The sequence below is a fragment of the Paramacrobiotus metropolitanus genome, unplaced genomic scaffold (assembly GCF_019649055.1).
Source record: "Paramacrobiotus metropolitanus isolate TYO unplaced genomic scaffold, Prichtersi_v1.0 Parri_scaffold0000008, whole genome shotgun sequence".
NCBI lineage: Eukaryota > Metazoa > Tardigrada > Eutardigrada > Parachela > Macrobiotidae > Paramacrobiotus > Paramacrobiotus metropolitanus.
In genome coordinates, this window is record NW_026570228.1 from 712,994 (window position 1) to 725,456 (window position 12,463).

Genomic DNA, 12,463 nt, shown 5'->3' on the forward strand with positions numbered 1-12,463 from the left:
CTTTCTCACCTCCTACACGAAAGCGGTAACTTTGTTCGCACAGTGTACCAAAATTCTGATTTAAAAATTAATGCCACTAAAAGGTCACGTGCTTCAGTGTATGTACGTGCTTCAAGGTTCGCGAAAAAAAAAGAATGCTAATTACTGGTCGAAGTCTTTAAAATTCATGCAAAAATTGCAATTCGTGTTGTAAAGTCGACCTAATGCAATTATTTTACTAGTATTAGTATTGTTAGTACTGATTGCAATTATTTGTGTTGCATTGACTGCACTCGATATTATAATACTGTATTTGATTTGTGAGATCCTTGCTAGTTAGTACCGTAATTAGTAGTCCAGTAGGTTTTTTTAAAGGACAGCCCACAATAATATTAATTTCCTATTTTAATACTGTACTTAAGATTTGATTTGAGTCTGTGACGTAACACAAATTGACGGGTTTGTCACACTGTCACTGAAATGCGACCATAAAAGAAAAGCAATTTGAAAGTTAAGATGTAAAAATTAATACTTCTGTAGTGACGTAACTCAAATAGGCGGGGCTGTCACACTGTCACCGAAATTCGACCGTGAAAAGAAAATAATTAAACAATTAAGATTTAAAAATTAATAATTTTGTGGTGACGTAACTTAAGTAGGCGGGGCTGTCACACTGTCACCAAAATTCGACCATGAAAGGAAAATAATTAAAAAATTAGGATTTAAAAATTAATATTTTTGTAGTGACGTAACTCAAACAGGCGGGGCTGTCACACTGTCACCGAAATTCGACCATGAAAGAAAAATGAATTTAAAAATAAAATTCAAAAATTATTTTTTTATCAAAGAAATAATAAAAATAAATAAATTAATATTTAAAATTTATTTTAATAGTATTTCTTTAAGAATTTAAGATTAATAAATCCAGTTCCATTAAAAAATTTTCCATTTACAATAAAAACATTTGCCCCGAGCCTTGAGCTTAGTTTTTATACTGATCTCTAATTAAAGTAAGCACAGAGGGTGCGCCATTCAGCTTGTTACATTGCACAAACTGATTTCCTAAAATTCCCGTTCATCTATAGCAGCTTAATTTGCCTTGATGAGCTTGAGAATAACGTTCTTGCTGTAATTGTTTAAATTGCATTTTAAAAAAAGATTAAAATTTTTGAACCGTTTACGAGTTGTTTTCGATGTGTAATCAGTGATAAATAAATAAATAACCATACTGCCACTGCACTAGATCAAACTTACTGCAGCAACTGCTACGCATCCGCCCAATTACGCTCTTGTTTAATTCTCAATATGTTTTCGCATTTTCAGGGGATACCATCAGGACTACCCCACACCGCCATGGGGAGTGGACGTGCGGTGCGAGCCCCTGGGACATCCTTTCTGAATAGTGAAAGGATACGCCGATGGAGAACGAGAAAAAACTGTTGTTGTTCAAGCAATTTTTTAACCAATTTTTGAAAGACAGCCGCTAGTGTTTAGTAGTGAATATTACTGTTTTCCCATGAAGCCTTAATACGACGAGTACCTAACGAGTCCCTTGTTTACCTAACGTGTTAAATTAATTTTATTTTCCCTAACACCGCCAGTGTCAGTAATGCGAAAAAATTTTGATGTGTTTTCCGTTACTTAATCATAATTAGGGCACATCGCATGGCGTGCTCCTGCCAGAAGAAGTCTGAGGGAATAAAGTTTCTTGTCTTGTTGCATTATCTGCCTTCGTATGTCATGATGGCAGTTCATTTTATTCGGCTTCCCGTAATTCTCTATTCGTTTGTAATTACAAATTTGTATAGAAGTACCCTTATACCCTGTTTCCTTCAGTAGAAATGTGGTTATCAATCTGTGATTAATTTGTATGTGCAATTTAAGTGCGGTACTTGCGTGCATAAAGCTGGAAACTACTGTATTATCGCAACAGCTGACAGAGTACACAGCTGTAATAGTTCAGTTTTGTTATAGTACGTATAATGCAATGTAAAAATTATTAATATTTTGTTGATCATACTGTAAGTTTTGATAAATAATGCAATGCGGCAGCGCCGTCGTCAAGTTGAAGGCAACAGTTGTTGATTCGGATAACAATGGATACATTCAAGATACTCGCATAACGTCACTCATAGACCATAGTCATTACTTTAGTGAAATGTGTGCAAAGTACAGTACAGTGAACTGAGTGAAGTACTGTACAGTGTGTACTCTGTACAAGCCAGATTCATAATGGGCCACCTTTTTCTTTTTGTATGTAGTTTTCCTTAACCGGTAGATTGTTTGGAGCTTGGACTGCGGTACTCACCAGTGTTGCCACAGAACAAGGATTTTCAGTAAGTACTCGGGTACCGAACTCAACGCACAAGTCCGTGACTCCGTACCCATTTCTGCATTGGGAAGCTTCTACTTGTACTAGCACCACACACTCGTATAGCAGAAAAAGACAGAAGAGCGCGGACATTGTTAACATATATGTTAATCTCACTGTCTGTAGCCTATATAGGCTACAGACAGAACAGCGCTGGGGCGGTGCAAAATAAGATGCAACTCATTCTCCATAATGCCCTTATTATCGAGAGAGGTATCAGAATTGTCGGGGAAACAGCATTTTGCAAAAAAAGACTGCATTATCAGGCCAGTTTTGCATCGAGCACATGTACAGTAATGTTAGGAACTTAGGACATAAAGCACAAACCAATACTCGTACTGGTCATCACGAATAAACTTGACCACGCCCTCTGTCAGTTTCCCCAAACCACGTTGCTGCGCAAACCCCAGATACTGTCCAGAATTGCCTGTTGGAGTGCCGTTGATTATAGCTTCTTCTCGGTACTGCATTAGACATTCAGTACGAATTCCCGAAGCTTTTCCTTGCAGTTCCCCGTCAAACATCATGCTGAATTTCGGGACGGTGCTCCCAAATAGCACGATAGGCGGATAACCGCTTTCCGTCACGGGAAAGAGTGTGCAGTCGGCAGCGTATCCGGTTTGCAGCAAAGCATCTGTAGTTAGTTTTGTTGATACTTTTTCCATGGATGATAGAAACACAGTCGCATAGCAATATAAACATCTGGTGACAGGACGAGGCAATGGTTTATGTCTGTGTCGGCTTTGCCGTTTTTCCACGGATAATGAGTTAATCCATCCGGCCGTTTACCGTTCTTTCGATCCAGACCTGTAGGCTCACGGATCGAAATGAGTTTTCAATAATGCACGCAATAGCAGCCGGATCTACTTAATACCGTAACTGCGCTGATCGCTTTTTTCAATTCTCGTGCTGTGCGAACCACAGGTACTGTCCGGTGTTGTGCACTGTGATTATGCTAATCATCTCTTCTTCGCAGTACTGCACGAGACCCCGCAGTTCATACTTATCGCCGGCATCAAACAGCGCTTAATCGCTACGAGCCCAACTAGCACTGTGATACAGTACAGCATTACGATCGCTGATTAGTGTTGGGCCGGCCCGGCCCGTTCTCTGTTACTAACATCGCCGTTGCTGAGGAACAAAGGTCACGCTGTCACACAGGAGAAGATGTCGTTGGCGCGTTTGACACATTCCTGTCCGAATTTGACATTGGCAACAAATTATTGGGATTAACAATTGATAACGGATCAAATCTAATATCAGCGGTCAACTTATTAAAAATCAAGTATCCCGACATTGTGCACGTCCACTGCGCCGCTCACGTTATCAATTTAATTTGCCAAGCCGGTCTCAAACATATTTCTGACCAACTGCGCAAACTGCGCGGAATCGCCGGAAGGTCACGCATGCCGAAAGCATTCCAAGCTTTGACCCGTATACAATCCGGCATCAACCCGGACCAACCGGCACGGAGATTCCCCATAGACGTGGTCGTGCGCTGGAATTCGACTTACAAAATGTGCGATGTCATGCGCGACTTTCGGGCTGCTATTGACTTACTGTGCAACGACCGCACAGGAGAAGACAGCTGCAAGAGATTCAAGTTGACAAACGAAGACTGGATTTTAGTGGACGAAATCACAGAGTTACTGGAACCCTTTTACAGTGCTACTAATGCTGTTTTTTCTAAAGGATATCCCACGTTGTCAATGGTGGTTCCGGTAATGGCCGTGCTGGACAGCCATCTAAAAGACTATGCCAATGAACACCATTCCTGGGCGGAACAAAAATGGAAAAAGGACATGCTCGGAGACATGCAGAAAAAGATGGATAACTACTGGGACAAGATGACTCACTCCGACGTTCAGATTGCCACTGCTCTTGATCCCAGAATAAAGAAAGAGCTTACTGTGGACCGGCTTGATTTATCTACTGTCGAGACGGCAATTCAAAACAAAGTTGGGACAGTGGAGCCATTGCCGGAGACCTCTACAACTCCTGCGGCTATAGTTACCAAAACTTCGGCGAACGATTTTCTGGCTAAGGCACTGAAAAAAACATAAAGTTGCACATGCGCCCCCCGCGGAAAACGCGGATGTGAAGAAGTATTTCGATCACCCAGCGCTAGAGCAAGCCGACGTGAATGTTCTCCAGTGAGGGCACGATCATAAGACGGATTATCCTCGATTGTATCAGCTCGCTATTGATTATGCGACCATAAGCGCTTCTTCTATTAGTAGCGAGCAAGTTAACTCTCGTGGAGAAGAAATGGTAACCAAAAAGCGCGCCCGACTCAGCAAGAAAAGTATACACGCCGGAGTGTGCCTGCAGGCTTGGCTGCAACTGGATAATCCGGAAACCATTTTGCTAGACGATAGCACTGATTCGGAATAATACAGACCGTTATATTAGTTTTCTGAATTGTACTGCTTACTACTTAAGAAACGAGAAATAAAAGCAACGGAAATGGTAACGGATTTAAACTGACCTTATATACGCATATATAAATGGCACCGGAAAAATAATAAAAAATTATATAAAAAAATTGAATTTAACGAGCGGCCCGGGGAGGTGCGGGCCGTGGGCCGGGCCGGGCCGGGCCGGGCCGGCCCAACACTATCGCTGATATGGTTAAGAAACTTGTCTCCCCAAAAAGCGGTGTAGCGCTCTGGCACTGCAACGTGCAACTGCGTGGGGAGAACGAGCATACGGAAAACCATATACCAGGGACAATATCGACATACTTCTATTGATGTTGGTCAAGGTCACACGTTGTTTACATCCCCTCAAAATAAGAGGCCATACCCATGACGCAAATGGAAATTGTTCGTGTCGAGTGTCTGTCATGCCAGAACGATTAAGTAAGTATTCCAATCAATGAAGAAATATTACTAGGACTGTCTGTGCTTGTTTCGAGTAATTAATTTACTGTCACTCAGAAAAGATCAGGCTCCCTCAGTTTTAAATAAGTACTGTAGTCGCTCGTGCAGCTTGAACCGAGCAGCACAGGCACATGGCTGATGGCTGATACACTAAAACTCTGACGGTCAGTCGTTAGATGCGCAAGCGGCTACGGTAATCATACTTTGTATACTGAATGCTGCCAGTAATTACGAAGTATATAAGGAATAAATTTTGCTGTTGCCTAATAGCGCTACAGGAAAATGTTCGGCGCAGCTACGAAAAGTTAATTCGTTGACATAAAACAAGCACCATTATCAACATAGCTTTGTCGGAGAATGTTGTACATGTCTAGCTAAAAATTTAGTGCGGTAATGAAATTAACGACGCAAAATTAACGTAAATATGGTTGTATGAACCAAAATTTTGTTGCTGTTGCTGTTATCATTTGCCTTACAGCAACGAAGAATACGATTACTCGTATACGAGAACTGTGCTCCGTGCAAAGCCGTGATTAGTCCATCTGGATTGAGAATTCTTCAGAATAGCCAGTATACTGCGCATTTCGACAGCGGCCACTAAAAGGCATGGTCGCCTCTTCCTGTCATCAGGCACTGTCATTGCAGTACGACTGATTTTCCATTACTTACCCACAAAGCCTACCTGACTACAGCAAGGAGCTGCTGAACAGCCTGGCAATTTTATTGGATACGCTGCCGACTGCACGCTGTTTTCTCGAGATGGAAAACAGTTCGCCGCCCACCGCGCTATTTTGGGCGCGCGAGTTTGGTGCACACAAATTTCGTGTGCAGCATAAGATTATCCAATCTACAAGTCCGACTCCGCGCCTGCTGTTTTTCAGACCATCAGATATGGAATAAACATCAAAAGAAATACGAGTATGTTTTCAACTAAAGCCATGTCTCTTTCCGCTGATAAAGCGCCTTTTACCTGACCGTAAACTTGTACCCGGCTTTCTTCTAACTGTTTGTGATTTGTGTACTAAATTCGTTTAGTCTGTTGCATCAACTTGCATGACCGTGCCTTTAAACGAGCTTCTCTGACGCTCGCTATTTGTGTTTCTGCACTGCACAGTGTATGATAATATACCGTAATTATTATTACCTAAGTGATTATGGATTCTGCGGCTTGCGGCCAGCTTTGCCGGGCGATTAAAGTTTCAGTTGTGAGCTGAGCTGTGTACACCAATAAGAAGTACCATCGCAAAGGCTGGCAGGATTGGCAACTGTAAAAGGTCAATTTTACCAGATACCATACTAACTGTGTCATGTATGTAGTAAATATAGGCCTTATGTAGTAATCCGTGGCTGATTTATTCGTGCGGTTTACGCGGTGTCTACCGTTAAATTAAGTTTTTATGAAGGTTCATAGTAGCATTCCTTCCCATACGCAGCAGTGAACGTCACGCGTCCAGTCAGAGCGCTAGATAGGTACAGACAGACTGAGACAGCGGTCTCAGAAAAATTTGTGGGCGTAGTAAACCGCTTATTCGTCATGTTTATTCGTACCCGGAATTAGCGTCCGTTGGTCCCCCGCCAGAAGAAAATTGGGGGAATAAATTTGTCTTGTCTATTCATTCGGGCGGATTGTATGTTAAATCTACTCGTATGTACTGTACAAGTATACGAGCGTAATAAGGAAAGAGAGAAACCAATGCACGCGGATTCCAGATTTTTACAACAAATCAGGGTCAGGGGTCAGCTGAAACACAGGCATTAGTCTTTTAATACTTTGTAATGTAGATTCGGTCATCGTTCAACCTATTATTCATATCCGGGTCAATACTATGTACAGCAGCAGTTTTTTAATAAAAGGTCGATACTACACACAGCGGCAGTTTGTTAAATCCCGCATGATTTCGATCTAACTGACACGTACATTAAGCTGATAGTTATGGTTTGTACGACTGAAAAATTCATACTAGTTGATTACCCTGCAGATTGGTAAATTATCTGGCCCAATTATATGTTTATTTTTGTGATCTGATATGCCCCATAAGTGTGATTTGCTTCGGTGCTGTCTTATGGAAACGGTAGTAACTAACAAGTAAGACTAGTAGTTTATGAAGAGTCGAAACGCTCTATAAACTGCAACAAGCCCACTACCCAGCCGCTGCAGGTAGGCTAACATTACCGTGACTTATTTCGAACATGCGTATAATTATAATTTGCATTCTGATAGATTGGATAACACGACAATGCACAATGTACTACGTAGTCAAAGTATCATGGATTGGTGGCGAACTTATAAAACTTTTATGTACGAATCAGTCTAATAATATTATTACAAATACTACCCTTAGTACCATAGGTATAAGCTCTTTCTGTCGCGCACTTCAGGCCTTGCGCGGGTTACACCGGCAAAAACGGATGAATCTTTCACCAGACCAAAAAACACATGACGCAAATTTTGCTTACCAAAACTTTTGTTCTCTTTTCGAATTAACGCATCTGGATGAACATTTCACTCCGGAAGGTTTTGCCGGAGTACCTGATCGCGGTCCATAGTTTTGTGCCGCCTGAATATGGCATTCACCACATGTCAGACGCCCTTTTACGTGATACGGTGCGCAGATGACAGCCTTACTGGCACCGGTTAGGTAGTTCAACAAATTTCCAGATTCATGTGATCCGTTTGCATTATAGGTCAATATAGGCAGAAATATTTTCGAAGTTCGAAAAGAGAAAGCAAGTAGAAAACATACTAAGTGCGCCATCCGAAATGAACCGAGAATTGTCCGCAAAATGTACCGATAGGGGAATCGAATTCGATTCGTAAGATCCGCGTAGGCAGTACCCTGTACCCCGGCGCAAGTGAGTGTCGAAAATCCTTCCAAGACTTTATTGCTGTACGTTAGCCGCTTCTCTCCTCGCAACATAAAGGAACTGGGGAAATTCAAATCTTTTTATTTAATATAAAAGGTCAATTATGAATTAACTAATAGACTCCTGCTAATGCATTTAAAAGCATCTTGCATTACCGCGTTATATCTAAATTATACCGTTATCGATAAATGCCAGAAAAGCTATACTCCGGAGTAGCTTTCCTGGTGCGTAATGAGTGAATTGTACGAATCCTCTTACAAGGGCATGCTCGCTCAGCTTTAGCGCCCGCACATAGGTATCTGTACATTCGCGGCTCAGCCGGACGTTTATCAAGTTTTGAATACCCTACCATTTTTCAGCGTACATACATGGAAGTGGAGTGCGCGAAAGTGAAATTTTCCGGTAAGTTCACGAATTTTGGTACCATGTACGATGAGTGTACCGAATCACTTTCGTTAAACAGAGCAAAAAAAACAGATAATTTTTTAATTTTGAAGAAAGCGGTCGAAGGCAAAATTTGTTAATTTGGTAATAAATTATTACATTTGCGGCTACCTGCTTGGAAGTATCTGTAGAATCTGGGCAACAAAATGGCCGGTTTAGTTCGAACCTATTTTTTTAAGTTTTCGAATCTTTTCGAATCTTTTAAGGTGCGGAAATTCCTACCTTGTTCTGATAACTTAAAACACAATATTTCTGATCATTTCCCTCTTCTTTTCGGCCAAAAAAGTTTCTTCTAGTGTTTTCTCCGTCTTTTTTCTTAGCCTACTTTACATTCTTCCAGTTTTTACGGTTTTCCTTCAAACAGTTTCAAACAGTTTTCTTCTAATCTACAAACTCAGGGATTATGATATCCCGAATCATGACATACAGTTGGTTTACTGCAGCGTTTTACCGCCGCCACTATCGGCCTCAAAACGAACAGAATTTCCCACTCTGTTATTCTGTGATATGCAAATGATTTTCTAGATGATTATGGATTCGCCATGGGGCACGATGCCGCGGTATCGGCCGCTGCTAGCAGATGGCAACCAGATGGGCTACCAGAACACGGTTGCTGTTCGCAACGCTGATGACACGTGGTGGCTGGGATACATCCAAGACATCAACGGCGACGAGGCCCTCATTCACTTTGACTCCACAAAGGTTACGGCGAGATGGATCCACATGGGAAACGTCTGGCTGCTGCCGTTCTATTGGGAGAGTGGTATACCTCCAATGGCTGTTGTCAACTATAAGGTCAGGGAACTTCAAGTGGCACTGCGAGATGAAGACGGCGGACCCTTTCGCTTTCGACCCGTCACAATGCTGTGTACCTCCAACGGCTGCAAAGACTCCTGCGAAATATTCAGTATCAGAACGCACATGGTTCATTCTCGCGGCAACGCCGGCGCTCCCACTTATTGTTCCGAAATGGTGGATAAAGGTCAAGTTGCCGGTTATTGGCCGCCACCGGATTCACCGTTATTGGAGAGACACAGCGGCCTGATCTACACAAAACACTTCATTCCCATTCCTGGGACACAGACGATTCTAGCCGACGCCTCCGACAAGTTCCGCATTATAAAGCATCTGCGCGACGCTTTCAGACCGCCACCCACATCCGTCTCGCCACGTCGGCCTGACCGCTGTCGTTTTCACTTACGCGTCGAGCGGGAAGGTTGTATGTTTGTTATCCTGAGTTTCGCAAGTGACGCGGAAACTGCGCAGGCGACGGAGGCCACGTTGACGACAGCACTGCAAAAACATTTAACCAGACGGAGCAGTCTACCTCCCATTCGAAATCGTTTCGTCCTCCCACAAGAAAGCGGTTAGTGACATGCCGCGCATAACCAGTAAATGTTACATCTTCCTACAGTATCTGTAGATACTGGTTAGTGGTTACAGCAAACTAGGCGAAATGGTAGACTGTAGCAGACAGTTGAACCATACAGCATCACGGCTCGGGGCAACGAACGGTTAAGGATTCCGCTAGTCTTAAAATTTGTACTCTATAATGTCTTCTACTTTTACTCCGATACCTTTCGCAAACTTCGATACCTATCGCAAACTTTGTACCCTACAGATTGCAGTGCGCACCAGTATCGAAGAGCTCAATGTGTCCATTTATGTACTGTAGACGTTTGCGTGCGTAGTAAAGCAAGAAAGTTGTGAGAGCTATCGGAAAAATACAATACTAAAAAAGACTTCAGATTTAAATTGACGTCTTGCTGCAGGTTTGGAAAGCAATGCGTTGCGAACGTATGTGCACATCACCTATCTGACGCCGTGGCTCTTGAATGATATCTTGGCGCATCTGGATGTCCACTCCCAAATGAGGGCCCAACGGTAACACAATATTGTATTAGCAATCTCAAGGGTGCTCAAACTCTGACGGTCCTCTTTGCGACAGGGTATGCGCATTGTGGCAGCAGTTGCTGAGCAGCAACCGCATGACGGAGCACGTCAGCATTTCGTTTGGGAGTTGTTGGCAGCTGCAGTCCGACAGCGATAACTGCTTCAAAGCGGCCACTCTCTTAAGCCGATACATCACTTCGAACACCATCAGTGTAACCGTGCTGCAATTCCTACCGCCCGGCGACAAGAGTATCTTGTTCGACTGGCTATGCCACATGCGAGAGGACCACCGAACCCCACTGCCGTTTCTTGTTTACAAAGTCAACACTACCTGCAAACCGCAGCCGATTAAACGGTGGGACGATGAGCCCTTCAAACACGGGGCAGCGCATGATGCCTTGATATACAAAGACATTGTCGGCGTCGCCATTGTGCTGTACCACTGGACCGTGGGCGACCTGTTTGGCGCCACAGCATACCAGGTGTTTGAGTGGAATAACTCTCCGCCCACCATCCGCCTGCGTGAACGTGAGCAGGAATGAAGAAATCCTCACGTCTTAGAGCACAGAGTTTGTTTACGGAAAACCAGCACACGCGCCGCCCTTGTGACTGGTATCCGGTACACAATCTCTGTGGTCGAAGATGTGCTATCCACCACAACATTAGGGTTGCGGCCATGGCCGGGAGAAAAGAGGGCAAACCGGGCGGGATATTGGAAACCGTTACCGTATAGAATGTCGACTGAGATGGAAAGGGTTCCGGCAGCTGGTTGACACGCAGATTTGCACTTATTATGCACACTGTTTTAGGTTTAGCGGCTTTAACTCGGATGGGTCACTGCGCGTTTGGGACGAGGTGGACTTGCGGCTGCTGGATGTATCTAAACTGAGCCGATTAGCAATATACGGCATCGACCAACTCTTCCGTGTTTGAGACGTGTTAAGTTGCATCATGTTTTGTTTGAGACGTCCTGCATCATGTTTCCAACGCCGATCTCATTCGTTGAGATTATCTTGACCGACTGTTTCCGTACTAAACAAGGAATGAGAATTTGATCGGGAAGATGAAAAACGTACTCGTGTGAGTCGTGTCACCAAAAAGTATGCCAGACATGTTTGTCATTGTTGCGTTGCTGGAGGCGGCTTCTTCTGTTAATAAGATCATCTGGTTTAAGTTAACCTTTTAAGGTATTCGTTTTTCCCACTTCAACGACTCCGATTGCGTTGTATTAAGTACTGAACCATTGGTTCTGTAAAATTTTGTCCTATATCGACAAAATTACGGGTAGCAGGCACATGAAATACGTAATTCAGTTACTTACTCGCACTTTCAGCGCTTTCGGTTACTGTTCACTGTTTTTGTTTGCAATTGTTTGCTTCAGCACATTTTAACGAACGGTCGTTTGAATGTGTTGGCTCGAAAATTATACCGCTTTGTCCAATTAATCCGCCACCTCGAATTTTTTAATGCCTGTTCCATCGTAATTTTTCTTGTATATAGCCCCAGTCCTAAGCATTCATAGACTGCAAGAACTATGTACTTCCTGGGTATAGTATAGTTTTAATTGGTAATAAGAATAAGAAATCCAATATGGAAAACAGAATCATTATAGCCACTGCTGCGCCAACTGTGACAGTAGCTACTGCTGTTATACCATTCACTTACTAATTTGGACGCGATATTGTGCACCGGGTCTTCCGCATTCTCACATTCTTGGGAAGCAAACAGCTAAAGCCGCTCCATTACACAAAATACCGTAGCATAATCTACTTATTCTATGTTCCATATCACGAAGTATGCAACTGTCTGGCAATACGACACCAAATCGTATTTGTACCTTGTTGTTAACAGCAAAGGGTGAGCGGGATAGGGAACAACGGCACGAAAGTATAGCAAACGTGTTATAAGCTCTTGCTTCGTCCTGCTCCAAATCCGGAATCCGTTTTCACTTGATTCCTACCTAATGCAGGACGACCCTTTGACTTTGGCATATACAGATTTATTCGAAAAATCTTTCTTATTGCCAAAC